The sequence below is a fragment of the Hemibagrus wyckioides genome, linkage group LG23, assembly GCF_019097595.1.
Source record: "Hemibagrus wyckioides isolate EC202008001 linkage group LG23, SWU_Hwy_1.0, whole genome shotgun sequence".
In the NCBI taxonomy this organism is placed as follows: domain Eukaryota; kingdom Metazoa; phylum Chordata; class Actinopteri; order Siluriformes; family Bagridae; genus Hemibagrus; species Hemibagrus wyckioides.
In genome coordinates this window covers 2,149,120-2,161,987 of record NC_080732.1, presented here as the reverse complement: position 1 = coordinate 2,161,987, position 12,868 = coordinate 2,149,120, and the positions used below count along the sequence as shown (strand labels likewise).

Genomic DNA, 12,868 nt, shown 5'->3' with positions numbered 1-12,868 from the left:
AATGTCATGTATACAACCTTTGTGTGTGTGTTGCATGTTTTTTGTGCATCAGTAGAGAGGTATTGTGTGATTGCCTCTGTGTGTGTGTGTATTTGTTGTAGTGAAGGGGTATGTTAAGGGGGGGTTCAGTATGTGGAGGCACACGTCTCTGAGCCCACAGTGTGTGAAGGGTAGGGGGAATTAATCACTGTGTGTATGTGTGTGTGTGTGTGTGTGTGTGTGTGGGGAGGGAACGCCTGGCAGGAGGTCACCAAACGGCTCCCGACTATCACTGTGGGTCACGCGTCTCGGGGGCCACGGCTGTGTACACACACACACACACACACACATACACACCCCACACACTCCACACACCCCACCGTCTTATCCCCCTTCTGCTTTAGTGGTCCAAGAGGAGGCTAGCTCAACCTCACACTCGCACACATATATACACACACACACTCGCTCACACTCAACACACCCAGTGAATAGGGCGGTTGAGAGGACCGAAACACTGGTAAATATATTTCTGAATGTCTTGTCGTCATTTGTCAGTCGAGTTCCAACCATCGCTGCATGAATCATATCATACGTATCAGTCTCATTGTCTCAAATCTCATCGCCATCGTCATTTTAAGGTTGGAGAGAATCTTTTCATTTGCGCCTCATCCTTCCATCCCAGGCTATCCTAAACTCAGTGGCGTGACATGACAGGGGAGTGCTGGCTGGTAATTCCACGCACTTGTAATTCTGCACCGTTCCTGATGAGGGATGTCTTGTTCTAGCACAGTATTCGGCTCTCAGGGGGCACGGGGCTGTTGTAATATACAGGAGTCGGAGCAGGCTTTAAAGAGACGCCCCGTTATTCCCCTCGGCTTAATCCTGCCGCGTTAATTCTCTCTCTCTCTCTCTCTTTTATACGTGTGAGCGTGTCATACGGGCTGACGTTTTAAGGTGTGCAAATTTACGCCAGGCTTTTTTTTTTTTTTTTTTATCAGCCAAGGAGATCCATCATCTTTAATCACGCGCAGGGCAGGATTGCTTCATCACGCTCGCCTATTGGTCAGGCAGGAACGGGGCTCGCATTTGCATGAGGGGGAAGAGTGATGCGCCAGACAAATGCAGTCCAGTGATCATTAAGGGATGCAATTTGCAATCGGGGGCTCCAATGGTGTGATGACGTGCATTTTAGGGCAGTGGTGGGTTTAAATCTCCAGCAGAGGGGTTTTTACCGAGGCTTCTGCATAGTAATAAACCCGGCTCACGACGGCTTTAACAAACACACAGCTGATTATACGAACATTTTCACTGCTCTCTGTGCTTTCATTTAATCTAGCACTGATGTTAATATGTTGAGTTATGGATTTACACTGAGAACAGGGACAACTGAGAATGCATATATATATATATATATATATATATATATATATATATATATATATATATGAATTCTGAATTTTAAATCAATATGGAATTTTTGTCTTTTTTATTTACAATAATATGCATATATATTTCCCTATATATTCTTTTATTCCTGCATTTTTCTCTCTATTATTACGAAAGAACTTTTTTTTTTGATGTGATGTACATACAAAAAAATGGTATTGATGTATAGGTTCCAAAATCAAAATGTTATGATGTTATACACGTGCAGATTTCTTTCTCTTTCACTCCTCTCAGGAGGAAGGGAAAAAAAAACACATCTGGATTTGTTTTTGCACGAAGCAAAAAATTCAAGAAGCGTCTTTGTTTAGTCATACCGAGGGACATTTGCAAATCGGCTGAGTGAAAACAGATGACATGAAAATACACAAAATAACTATTTATTATCAGAACAGGAATGTGAAATATTGGCTCTTAATTAGGTTTCAGATAAATGAGATAGAGATGTAGGAAAGCAAGGTTTGTGTAAAATAGATAGAAATGTAAAAAATGTAAAAGAAAATGTTTTTTGACATATGAGCAGTGTTTTTAAAACAATACATTCTTTTTTGTTCTTTATTTTGTGAACATTTTGGGCATATATATATTAATATGTGTATAATAATAGTATATATATATATTATATATATATATATATATATATAATATAATGTATTTGTGTATAGTAAGATGTGTGTGTGTCTGTGTGTGTACATAAAACAACACCAGGCTTTCTGTAGCTTTGATGCCCAGCTGCATGTGGTAACATGAGATGCAAAGGTAAAAAGGAAAGAAAACTGGTGTCTTCTCTCTCTCTCTCTCTCTTTCTCTTTCTCTCTCTCTCTCTCTGGATGACATGTGGCTAATGAAAACAGGGTGTGGGTTTCCTTCAGAGTCTTTCATACAATTTAATAAAAGGTGCAGCCAACATTTTGGCCGTTCACCCCACTGTTCTCTCTTTAAATGCATGTGTGTGTGTGTGTGTGTGTGTGTGTGTGTGTGTTAATATGGAAATTCAAAACACCTAACTACAGGGGCTTAAGTGTAATCATGGAGTCAGGGTGGAGCGACACATTTGCACTCGTCTGCTAGTTTTTGCAATAATCCTTTGATTATTCCTAAAATATTACTAAACCCATTCATCCCAAAACTGCTTCCATATGACAGGGGTGTATACATTTACACTTGTATTTGGCTTTCACGGTCTTTGAGAATGAATATGAACCGCTCATAAACATGCTTCATGTGGAATGGACGGTCTTGTTCGATCTCCGTTTGATCCCCGCAGAACGAATCTTTCTCGAAGCTCTCGTTTCCAATCTTGTTTCTGTTTTTTTTTCATCTGCATGTCATGTCTGTGCCTGGAGGGATGTATTACTTAACACGCAGGCCATTTGCATGTTTCCTTGTATGTTTTGAATTTGCAATGCTCTTAGTTTACATTTTTTTCTCCGCCAGTGGGTGGCAGTGTTTGCCTGAGCATTATTCTGGGATGAAGGGGGGAAATAGGCGTGGAAGAGAGAGAGAGACTTATTGTTGAACAGTTATATTAAGATGGGAAATTGTAAACAAGGCATTCTTTTATGCACATTTATAAAATATTAAAGAGTACGAGACAAGTCTGATGCTCTTCTTAAACTATTTGCATTATCATGAAGTGCAGTTATGATTTAAGACCGCAAATATTCTTTGTGATAAGTGTGTGTACATTAAAATCTCTTTCACTTTTTACAATGCAGGAATGTTTAAAAATTTATAATTTAAAAAATCCCCAGCTATTTTAGAAATATATACGTCTGCAGATCCACTTATTGTATCGCATGACTAGGAAATGTTAGGACGTTACAGAATAATTAAAAAAAATACCAAACATACCAAGTATCTTTTTTTTCCCCCATTCGAACCCATTTTTATTTTTTCTTTTCTTTTTTATTTTTTGTCTTATTTCTGACCCTAACTTTAACATTTCGTGTTCTTAATATCCAGATTAAATTTTCTTTAATCTGGTCTGGAACATGTACAATTATTTTTGCAATTACAAAGTGTCCTGATTCCGGTTTAAATATCTAAACACACACACACACGCACACACACACACACACACACACACACACACACATGCACACAAAATGTTCTATATGATCAACATGCAATTAGAAAGTAAAAAGCATTAAAGGTGGCATTCTGTGGTCATCTTGGCTAATGAAAGAAGGAGATTATGGAGAGGAGGCTTTAGGATGGATTAACAGGCCACATGCTGAGCCAAAAACATCTGAGGGCTTCTTTAAAAAAAACTAAACAAAACAAAAAACCAAGCTAAATGAACACACACTTTACAACAGCTTCATTTGCATAATGGCCGAAACACCAGTGTTAAATAGTTGTAGGATGAACGCAAGGTTGTCTTTTGAAGGAATGGAGGTCTCTGTGCTCTTTTTATATATGTAACCTTTTGGGTTGTGTTTGAACTGAAAACAGCTGAGACAGAGTTGGTCACACAGGAGGCTGAACACACACACACACTCACACACACACACACACACATATGCCATACGTGACTGAGTTAAGGGTTTAGCCTTCATCTTTTGTTTTCTGGTCGGTTTCTGTATCTATTCTGCAGTTTGTGTGACATTTTTAAAAACAAATATTTTTCATATAGACAAACAGTTTTATTATAATTTTAGTTTGAACCAGTGAATAATAATAAAACGCTTGCATTCTATTCCGTGTCGTTTTCCATTTTTGTTATGTTGGAGCCGCAGCAGCAGCGTGTTGGTCATCTCAGCTTGAGCGACATGCCGGGTTAGGCCAGACAGCTGCTTTTTTAAACCCCACTGATAAGAGCCGTCCTGATGCTGAACATTGCAAATTGGAAGTGAAGATTGTCTTCTCTTTAGACTTTATCTAAAAGCAGTAAAACAAGAAGCTGTGACTACAACTGCAGCTATTGATTTTGCCATTTCAGCAAATTAAGAACAAGACAGCAAAGCCATTAAACCATCCAGTAATTGCCATAGGTAGTTTTTGGTGATGCCGAGGTTGACATTTAAATCGGACCCTCGCCCCCGGTCAAAGACAGCACCTGACTGTCAACCGTCCCCTGATTATTCAGACGGATCGGGGGAAAAAAACGCTGTCCGGACATAAATATGTATGCTTCTGCGTCCTGAAACGAGAATTCATCACTCGGTTCATGCATTGAGAATATCTCACTGACGTACAGCGCTCATACCTCACACCGGTTCTCGGACTCATAATATGGCTCGCATTTTATTTCTAGCGGTCCAGGCACGAGGCCATCTACACAGTAATATCTCCAGCAATATAAAGAATTACGAAGGAATAAAGAATTGGATTAGCCAAGGACGAAGCAGTGAGATTGAATTCGGAGGTTTTTAATATGAAATAGAAGCTTGTGTTGAGATTTTGTCAGAAAATGACAGTGTCACGTCACAACGTGATGAAACTTACACACATACACCGATCAGCGTAATATGATAATATCAGTTTAAATCATTATACACATATTATTTCATGTGCCATGATAAAAGACTTTTATATATATATATATATATATATATATATATATATATATATATATATATATATATATACAACTACTTTTCAAATTTTATCAAGAGTAATGGAAAGTAGGAAGCAAAGACGATTATCCTTAATGCAGATCACTGTTTTTTTTCCCTTTTTCAATATAAATGATTCAAATATCAAAAGGATAAAACTATACGGTCATATCTAGAAGTGGATTATAAATCCAGAGTACAGCACTGAAAGAGGAATGGTGGGAGGGGAGAGGAAAAAAAAAATCAAAGGTACAAAATATGTGAAAGGGCCTTCCAATTCACTGAGGGATATTAAAGCGCCTAATTGGTACAAGTGCAAATGAGTTCTTCTGGCGTGCACAGAAGGTGTCAGTCTAAAGGCCTGGGCTGCTTTTGAATGAGCAGAATGGCAGTGAACATGCACGAGAATCTCTCCAGTTAATTCGTTGATTGCCCCTCGGAACTGATGGCTGCTAATTGTTAGGTGATTAACATGGAGTAGTAATTATGTCGGCCCAAGGGGGCGATTAATGTTTCAACATGTCATATTAGCACAGAGCGTGGCTGCTCTTTGCCTGTGGATTTGGAGACAGATGGCGTATTGTCAACAGCGGCGAAGGTTTTGTTTTCCATCGAGCTGAGAAAAAAGTGTGCCAGGGGAGCTGGCCTTTTGTTTCAGCCTCATTAATAAGATGCTAATTGTCTGCAATTATTTACAACATTACGCGCTGAATAGAGACGTCAAGTGGCTGTGACAACACTGTGGTTCTGCACGCGTAACAGGACAGTAGCAGGTTTTTTTTCTTTAATTTTTTAAAAGAAATCGTTTTACTAATAAATCTTAAAAAGGCTGCTAGTTTGTGTTGGATCCATTTAGCTAGATGTTGAATATTATTTTCCCTTTGTACAGTCAAACCAACACACTGTTGTCTATTTAGCTAAAATCCTGCTGAATTTAATTCGTCATGCCCCGCTATTATTTATTATTATTTAATATTTTTCTCATATTGTCATCCACAATATCCATTGCTGTGGGTCGCGCTTTTGTTACACACATGAAGACAATAAAATCTGGCATGCATGACTTTCTAAACTCTGAAACGCTCAAATCACTCACACAACTGTGAAGATTTCACTTTCCAGAGCTAGGCGAGTGTTTGAGATCTCCCTGTTATAGGGAACACATGCCTCATGCTGAAGTTAAAACCCCCACTGTACAGCATTAACGCAGGAGAATGTTTAGAAGGTAAAACGTAAGCTTTTCACCTCGTTATGTAAGATACAGGCAGCTTTATATCATGGATGTGGTTAATTTGCTGTTTTGTTTTCCCTTTTTTTTTTGACCCTATTTATAAAACATGCTGGTTTAGCTAAAGCTGGGATTCTGTATGGAATATATGAAATTAGGTCATTCTTTTGCGTTACGATTTGGCTCATTTCTGTCCAAAAAACTCAGTTATAAGGCATCATGAGCTAAAATGATGAGTTCACTGTTACCCTTCATTTCCTTTTCCAACACAAAGACGTCTACCTTTCGTCACACCGCCGCAAATCCACCCCCTAACAGCTTGGGGAGGCGCTTCGGCGCAGGAAAAAAAAATGTTTTTGTTTGATGTACATTTCCATCAGTGTAATCCTGAACTTTGGGAGATTGAATTGCGGTGAGAAACGGCGAGAGAAAGATAAGGCCTCCTACATATTCAAGACTTTTTACAGTAGATCTCAGGGACTCGAAGTGTTTCCCTGCCTCACTCAAAGGTGGAATTAATTTCAGCTGGCAGCGTCATGCTGCGGTCATTTTGTGTGAAGAGACATGTTGTTATTTTGATTTGGCCATTACAGCACCAAAATGACCACTCAGCATGCTGGCTTCTTCCAGCATTTAGATAAGCAGAGGGGGGAAAAAATATAAAATTACAGCCATTGAACTCGGTGTACAGCGTCCTGGAAAAGAATACAGCAAAAAATCTATTTATTTTATTAAAATAAGAATGAAGGCACATTGTTTTGGACGTGACGCATCAAATTATTGTCTCTTATACATTATATAGTGCATAAGTTCAAGAATTAGGACATGCTTTAAAAAAATAAAAAATAAAAAATGATTCATCCATTTGAATTATTCCAAATATATTCCAATTACATGATTAGCATCACCGTGAGTATATTACATAGAGTTCTCCTGCTTTGCTATCTGCTATATTCTGTATTAAGCTTACAACATACAGATGTAGAAATATCCCATTTCTGACATTTCATTCGTATCATCTGCTGTGTCATTAAATTAAAGTTTCTCTGATAGATACCAGAAATTTAGCCCGAAGTACTTTCCTCTTATTTATTTATTTTTCTTTTTCTTTTCTTATTTGGACCGCTCATCTTTTATTTCATCTTGTAAATTTGCATACTGAAAAGATGAATATTTTCTCATGAAAGCAGAAATTGGCCAAGTAATTAAAAATCGAGATTAAAATAAATGCTCCCCTTGATGTAAAAAAGATTGTGGGTTTGAATAATCAGTGATTACATTTTAATCAGCTGGAAAAAATGTGGAATGTCGAGTCTGGATTTTATTAAAAAAATAAACCTTATGATTATTATTCTTTTTTTTTTTTTACATAAATGAAATACTTTAGTGTTGTAAGAAGCTTAAAGCACAGATTTGTTGATTTAGGTTAAAAAAATGAAAGGACTTGATGTGTTTCATGCTGGATTATCAGCATATGTCTAAAAGAATCGGAAAGAGAAGGTCATGTTTTAATTTTTCCTCATGTAGTATTATAGTATATATGATTCATCATATTGAGAATAATTGCAAAATGGTGTTTTTTTTCCACTAACATTAGTCACAAATTAGCATGTTATAAGCATAACTATTTAGTAATAGCATCAATCTCTGTATGTTGTTAAAGTTTAAATATCACACAAGCTTCAATTAGCCACAAATCCAACAATGCTAAAGGCATTTCAGGGTCTTTTATAGATTTTTTTGTCTTCACCTCCTTTGTTGTCGAGGCGTTACAACGGAACACGCCGGTCTTTATGTTTCAAAATTGGTTTCACACTTCCCTAACAGTTTGTTCAGCTAAATCTGGCCATGATGTATCATTATCGCATCTTTTGGAGGAAATCTATAAGATCAATACATTCTCTAGCTAGCGGGCTTTGGCTTGCTTACATGCTGAGCGGCTTGCTGCACCACAAGTCAAGAACATCGAGCCACGGGCAAACCGCAGCCTAACACAACCGCTGCCTGCTCGTCCTCTTCATTCAGAGGAAATAAGGCAAGAAATATCAGGAGATAGTGCCGGTCGATTAGACATTCTGTGGGAGGGAAGAGCACTTTCCACTTTTTAAAGCCAATTGCTGCCTTTCAAGGAACTTATAACTGCCTGACTCCCTGCCAAATCTCACTACCATTTTAGAATCAGATCACTGATCAATTGTGTGCTAGAAAAATAAGCATTTTTAACCTTATCCACTCTCTGTTAATCCCCGTCGCATGTAAAATACAGTGGCCAAGCTCAAGTACGGACAGATCAATCAAGTCTGACTTTTTTTTTCCTTTTGTCTTCATTAATGTGGTGTGGTCAACCCGAGCCAAATGTTGAGCACTTCGCAAGTAATTACCGTCCGATAAACAGGTCAAGAGTGAGTGCGGCCGCAGCTGCTGCCATTCGTGGTGGCAGACACTTCAGCCCGCTAAGCTTCAAGTATTGATTGGCCAGTCTGTGACATCTCCTAAGCCATGTCACCCAAGTGAAAGAAGACTCCAAATTGACCAGTAATAAAGTGTTGGAAGTTGTGGCCGCTTCCTCCTGGGACTTGTTCGTGTGGAGGAGAGAAGGCCCCTCCTCTCGGACCATCAATCCTCCCTGAAGGCTCAATATAGTGCTAAATTAGCCAAAGGGAGAGCAGATAGACCACTAGACATCTGTTACAGACCCTTGACACACTTTTCCACCCTGCTCTCTTATTTAAATGGCTCTGTAAAACAGTCAAAAAAGCCTGGAGGACTGTAATATCAGGATTTACAGCTGAAAAGAGCCAGATTCAGAGAATCGGTTAAATCCTGAATGACAGGCCTTCAAGTGAAGGAGCGGTGATCAAGTCTGTGAGGTCCAGTCATTAACATTATCCTGAACCTGACGGGCATATTTCTCTTTATTCGCCGTGTCATGGAGTAATGCAAATCCTGAGAACTTGTGAGACGTGTAATGTACTGTATATTGATTAATGATGTCATCAAATCACTACCGCATGTTTTCCAGAGAGGATAAGATTCAATTATCGAGGTCCGTGTACATCTTGGAGAGTTGTTTATCTTCAAAGTTTGGCAATCCGCCAGCTTAGAAGGGAGAGAAAAAAAAAACAAAGACGTCTGATTACAAGCTCGGTGTTGCACTCGATAGTGGACTTGGATTTGAAGGTTTTCACAAAAACGCACCATAAAGTCAGCTGACGGCTGATAGCGTTTATAAAACCCACATGCTATTTCTCTCATCAAGCTATATGACTTCAGAGATTTCATGTATAGTAATATATACAATGATTAGTTTTGTAAAACTTGACAAGTCTGTTTCTATAGATTTAAACTTTCAATTTTTTCACCTAGAACAAATCCCACCCTCAACCTGCAACTATTCAAAAGCTAAAACTGTGCTACAATTATGTACAATTATTTTCTTAAGTGTCATTATGTTGTAGTTATTATAACACTGATTCGATGTAAATATTCTTTTCCTTCCAGGGATCAAATTATAGCAAGATGGATTGCTTTATGCAGAAAAAAATGAAAAGGAGCAATTCAAGAAAACCCCAAATTGTGGTAAAAAAATCGTCAGGGGTTTGAGAATGTGTTAGAACGATGACAACTTGCCCGACTGTGTAATATTTAGAGGCTGGATAAACACTCCCTTTTTTTGCCACTCAGCTTCGTAAACATATTCTGAAAGGAAAAATGAAATATGTCAGCGTTACATATACAGAACCGAATGTTTGTGCAACTTGCTGGATAGCATTAGCATACATTTAACAAAGAATAAGTAGCTTGCAATTCTGATCGGGTGTTTATTTTAAAAGCTGTAAATGTACTGTATATGCCTTCACGCTTCCACTCACGCTCTGGCTTGTCATTTCAATACCAATTTTTCTGATCAGACTTTGAAATGGGATTGTGTGTTTTTTTTTTTTCCAGGCTATTTCGGCTGTCAAACTACGGACGATAAATGATTTGACAAGATATACAAAGATCAACACGAGCCTGGCTTCTCCTCGCATTTTTTTTCTCTTCCTTTTTTTTGTCTACTCCGAGCGAATGTCTGAATAACGACCTCTAAAAGCATTAGTTTAAATTATATGCTGTTTAAATTATAAAGGACTTGATGGCCATGTCATTGACGGACGTGTAAACACAAAGTGACAGAACTGGAATGAGTACATAATCACTTATGGGTATAGTTACTTCCCTGCGCCCTCCACCATCCCAGAGCGAGGGCCGTGAGCTCTTCCAGAACACGCTGAATTTATATACGCTCTCCTTGTTTCCACCCACTGTGGTGGTGAAAAAAAAAAGCAGCAGTAATTGCCGGCTATTTCATGTTGATTCTGGTACTTTTTCTGATTGCGCTGTCCTCCTCGTTCACGGGCCAGCGGTCACGTAAGCGCCTTAGCCGACTCCATATCAAAGAGCAGCGAGCATGGACGCTGTCGGTGTAAAAGCAGAGAGAGGCATACAGCATGAATATTTAATCCCGGGTGACGGGTGCTGGACTTTTGCTTTGTCTTCCTTTGGATTATACATTTAAAGCTTCAGGAGATTAATGGAACTGCAAATAGAAGAGGGCTTTCTCTTTCTTTCACTCTTTCTCCCTCTCTCTCTCTCTCTCTCTCTCTCTCTTTTTTGGCCATATCTCAGAGATAAATGAAAGAATTACCATACATATATCTCTTTCAGAACACTGCGGTTTGTTTAGCATTTGGAGCAGCCAAAAGAATCAATGTGTTTTCATTTAGTATATGAGTTTTTTATTATTTTGTTCCCACAAAAATAGAAAATGTAATGTATTTCAGTTCCCGTCGAATAGGGATCCCATTTATTTATTTTTTTCTTCTTTTTAAGGTTCGGACGTACCGTGGATTTAATTAGAAATCAGTAAAATAGAAGCTTGCATTTAAGGCGATGATAGCTCAGTCTCTGCTCATTGATTTTGCATTATTGCTAAAGACGTAGCACAGTTCCACTCCACACCAGGGGTCTACTGGGAAAAGTGGGTGAGGGAGTCATGATGTATTAAAATGATTTGCAAAAATCAATTGTTTAGTCTTACATAAAATACCAGGCATGTACTGTATGTGTGTGTGTGTGTGTGTGTATGGGGAGGGCTTCATTTTACTATTGACAGGCAAGTTTTTTTCCAGTGACTTATCTGCATATGATATTATCTTGGGTTCATTCTCTCATGTGGAAAATTTCTGTCAATCACTTTTTAGTATACAAATAATAATATCACATAATATAATGCATTTACTTAATTACTGTTAGGTACTATTATTGATGTAAATATCTTACTCATTAGTCAAGATGAAATAAAAATAAATACACCCCTGAACGCCGCTCATTAGCATATTGTGTAGTATATTTAAGTGGCAGTCTTTGATGTCCAACACGGACATTCAGAGGCGAAATACAGAGAGAACCGCACCACCATTCCCCCTGAATGGACGGCTTTTGCGGATTATGTAAATCATCTTCGCAACTTTGAAGTGTTTAGAGCCATGTTGCAGCAACTACAGTAATTATCACTGAGTCAATGTGCTAAATGCACGATGCTACAAAAGCACCACAGTTACCTCCATGTTAATGAGGCTTGGAGAACAATGATGCGGTTTAGCAGATCCGTGTTATAAAGCCTCTCTTCGCTTTGCCTGACTGCACACTTGACTGCACACTTTGTTTTGTGTCTCTTCTTTTATTCAGACAACGCAACACGATCCACTTCGCAGCTGGTGACGACACTTTCTTATATCATCACCGAAGTGTCTGCTTTGATGATCTTGAATTAAACTGCAGCTTTAGGTTTGTTTTAGCGCTTATGTGGATGCGAGGTGTCTGATTGATCCGGTTTAAACTCTCTACAAAAGCATGGTTTGTTTGCAGCAAGATTTGACCAGCCATTTGACTCTGAATCAACTCACCTGCGAGAAATGAATGAAACATGTCGTGTGTTTTGCGTCACAGGATAAGTTTGTGATTTGGATCGTCTCACTAAAAAAAAATTAAACAGTAAATGTGATACATAAATACTTTCTCCGTATTTCTAATATGGTTTCTTTTATATTACGTGCTAAATGAAAGCAAAACAAACCAAATAGCAAAGGAATCAAATGCGTTCCATTCGGATTTGACAAATGGACTAATAAGAGCGAAAGCAATATTAAACTCAGGAGCTGTTGGGAATTCTTAATTTTCTTATTAGTTTCAGTGTAGTTACTAGATATGCGCTAGTAGGTACTGGTTAATGGGCTTTAATAAAAAGCTGGGACTTTTAAAAGGATCTTTGAGGCATAAAATGATTTGATATTCTGGATAGTACCAGTAGTTTAGATCCTAAGTGGGTTTTCTGCTTTAATACACCAAATTATCTCATATTTTTTAAATGGCCCAGATATTAATTCCACTGAACACTATTTCAAGCCAAAATTTAAATTCGGTGTGACTGTAATTATTCAGATATTAAAACTTTTTATCCGTTCACCTTGCGCTAGGCAGGACCTCCTCCGTCTCCGGGCGACGCTCGATAAGCTACGTGTCTTTTTCAAGTAGCTTTGATTGTAACGTGAACGACGTAATACTATATAATCCAGTAGTCTATAAAATCCATGGACATTGTAAAAACATTACCCTT

General features: G+C 38.3%; 1 long non-coding RNA gene across 1 annotated transcript in view; it reads left to right on the top strand.

The window, feature by feature from the left end:
• The first annotated feature begins 376 nt into the window (after positions 1–376).
• Positions 377–12,868, top strand: part of LOC131344469 (uncharacterized) — a 34,912-nt gene continuing 22,420 nt past the window's right edge. Inside the window, exon 1 of the long non-coding RNA XR_009203323.1 lies at positions 377–496. This is a non-coding gene — a long non-coding RNA (uncharacterized LOC131344469). The remainder of the gene's footprint in view (positions 497–12,868) is intronic.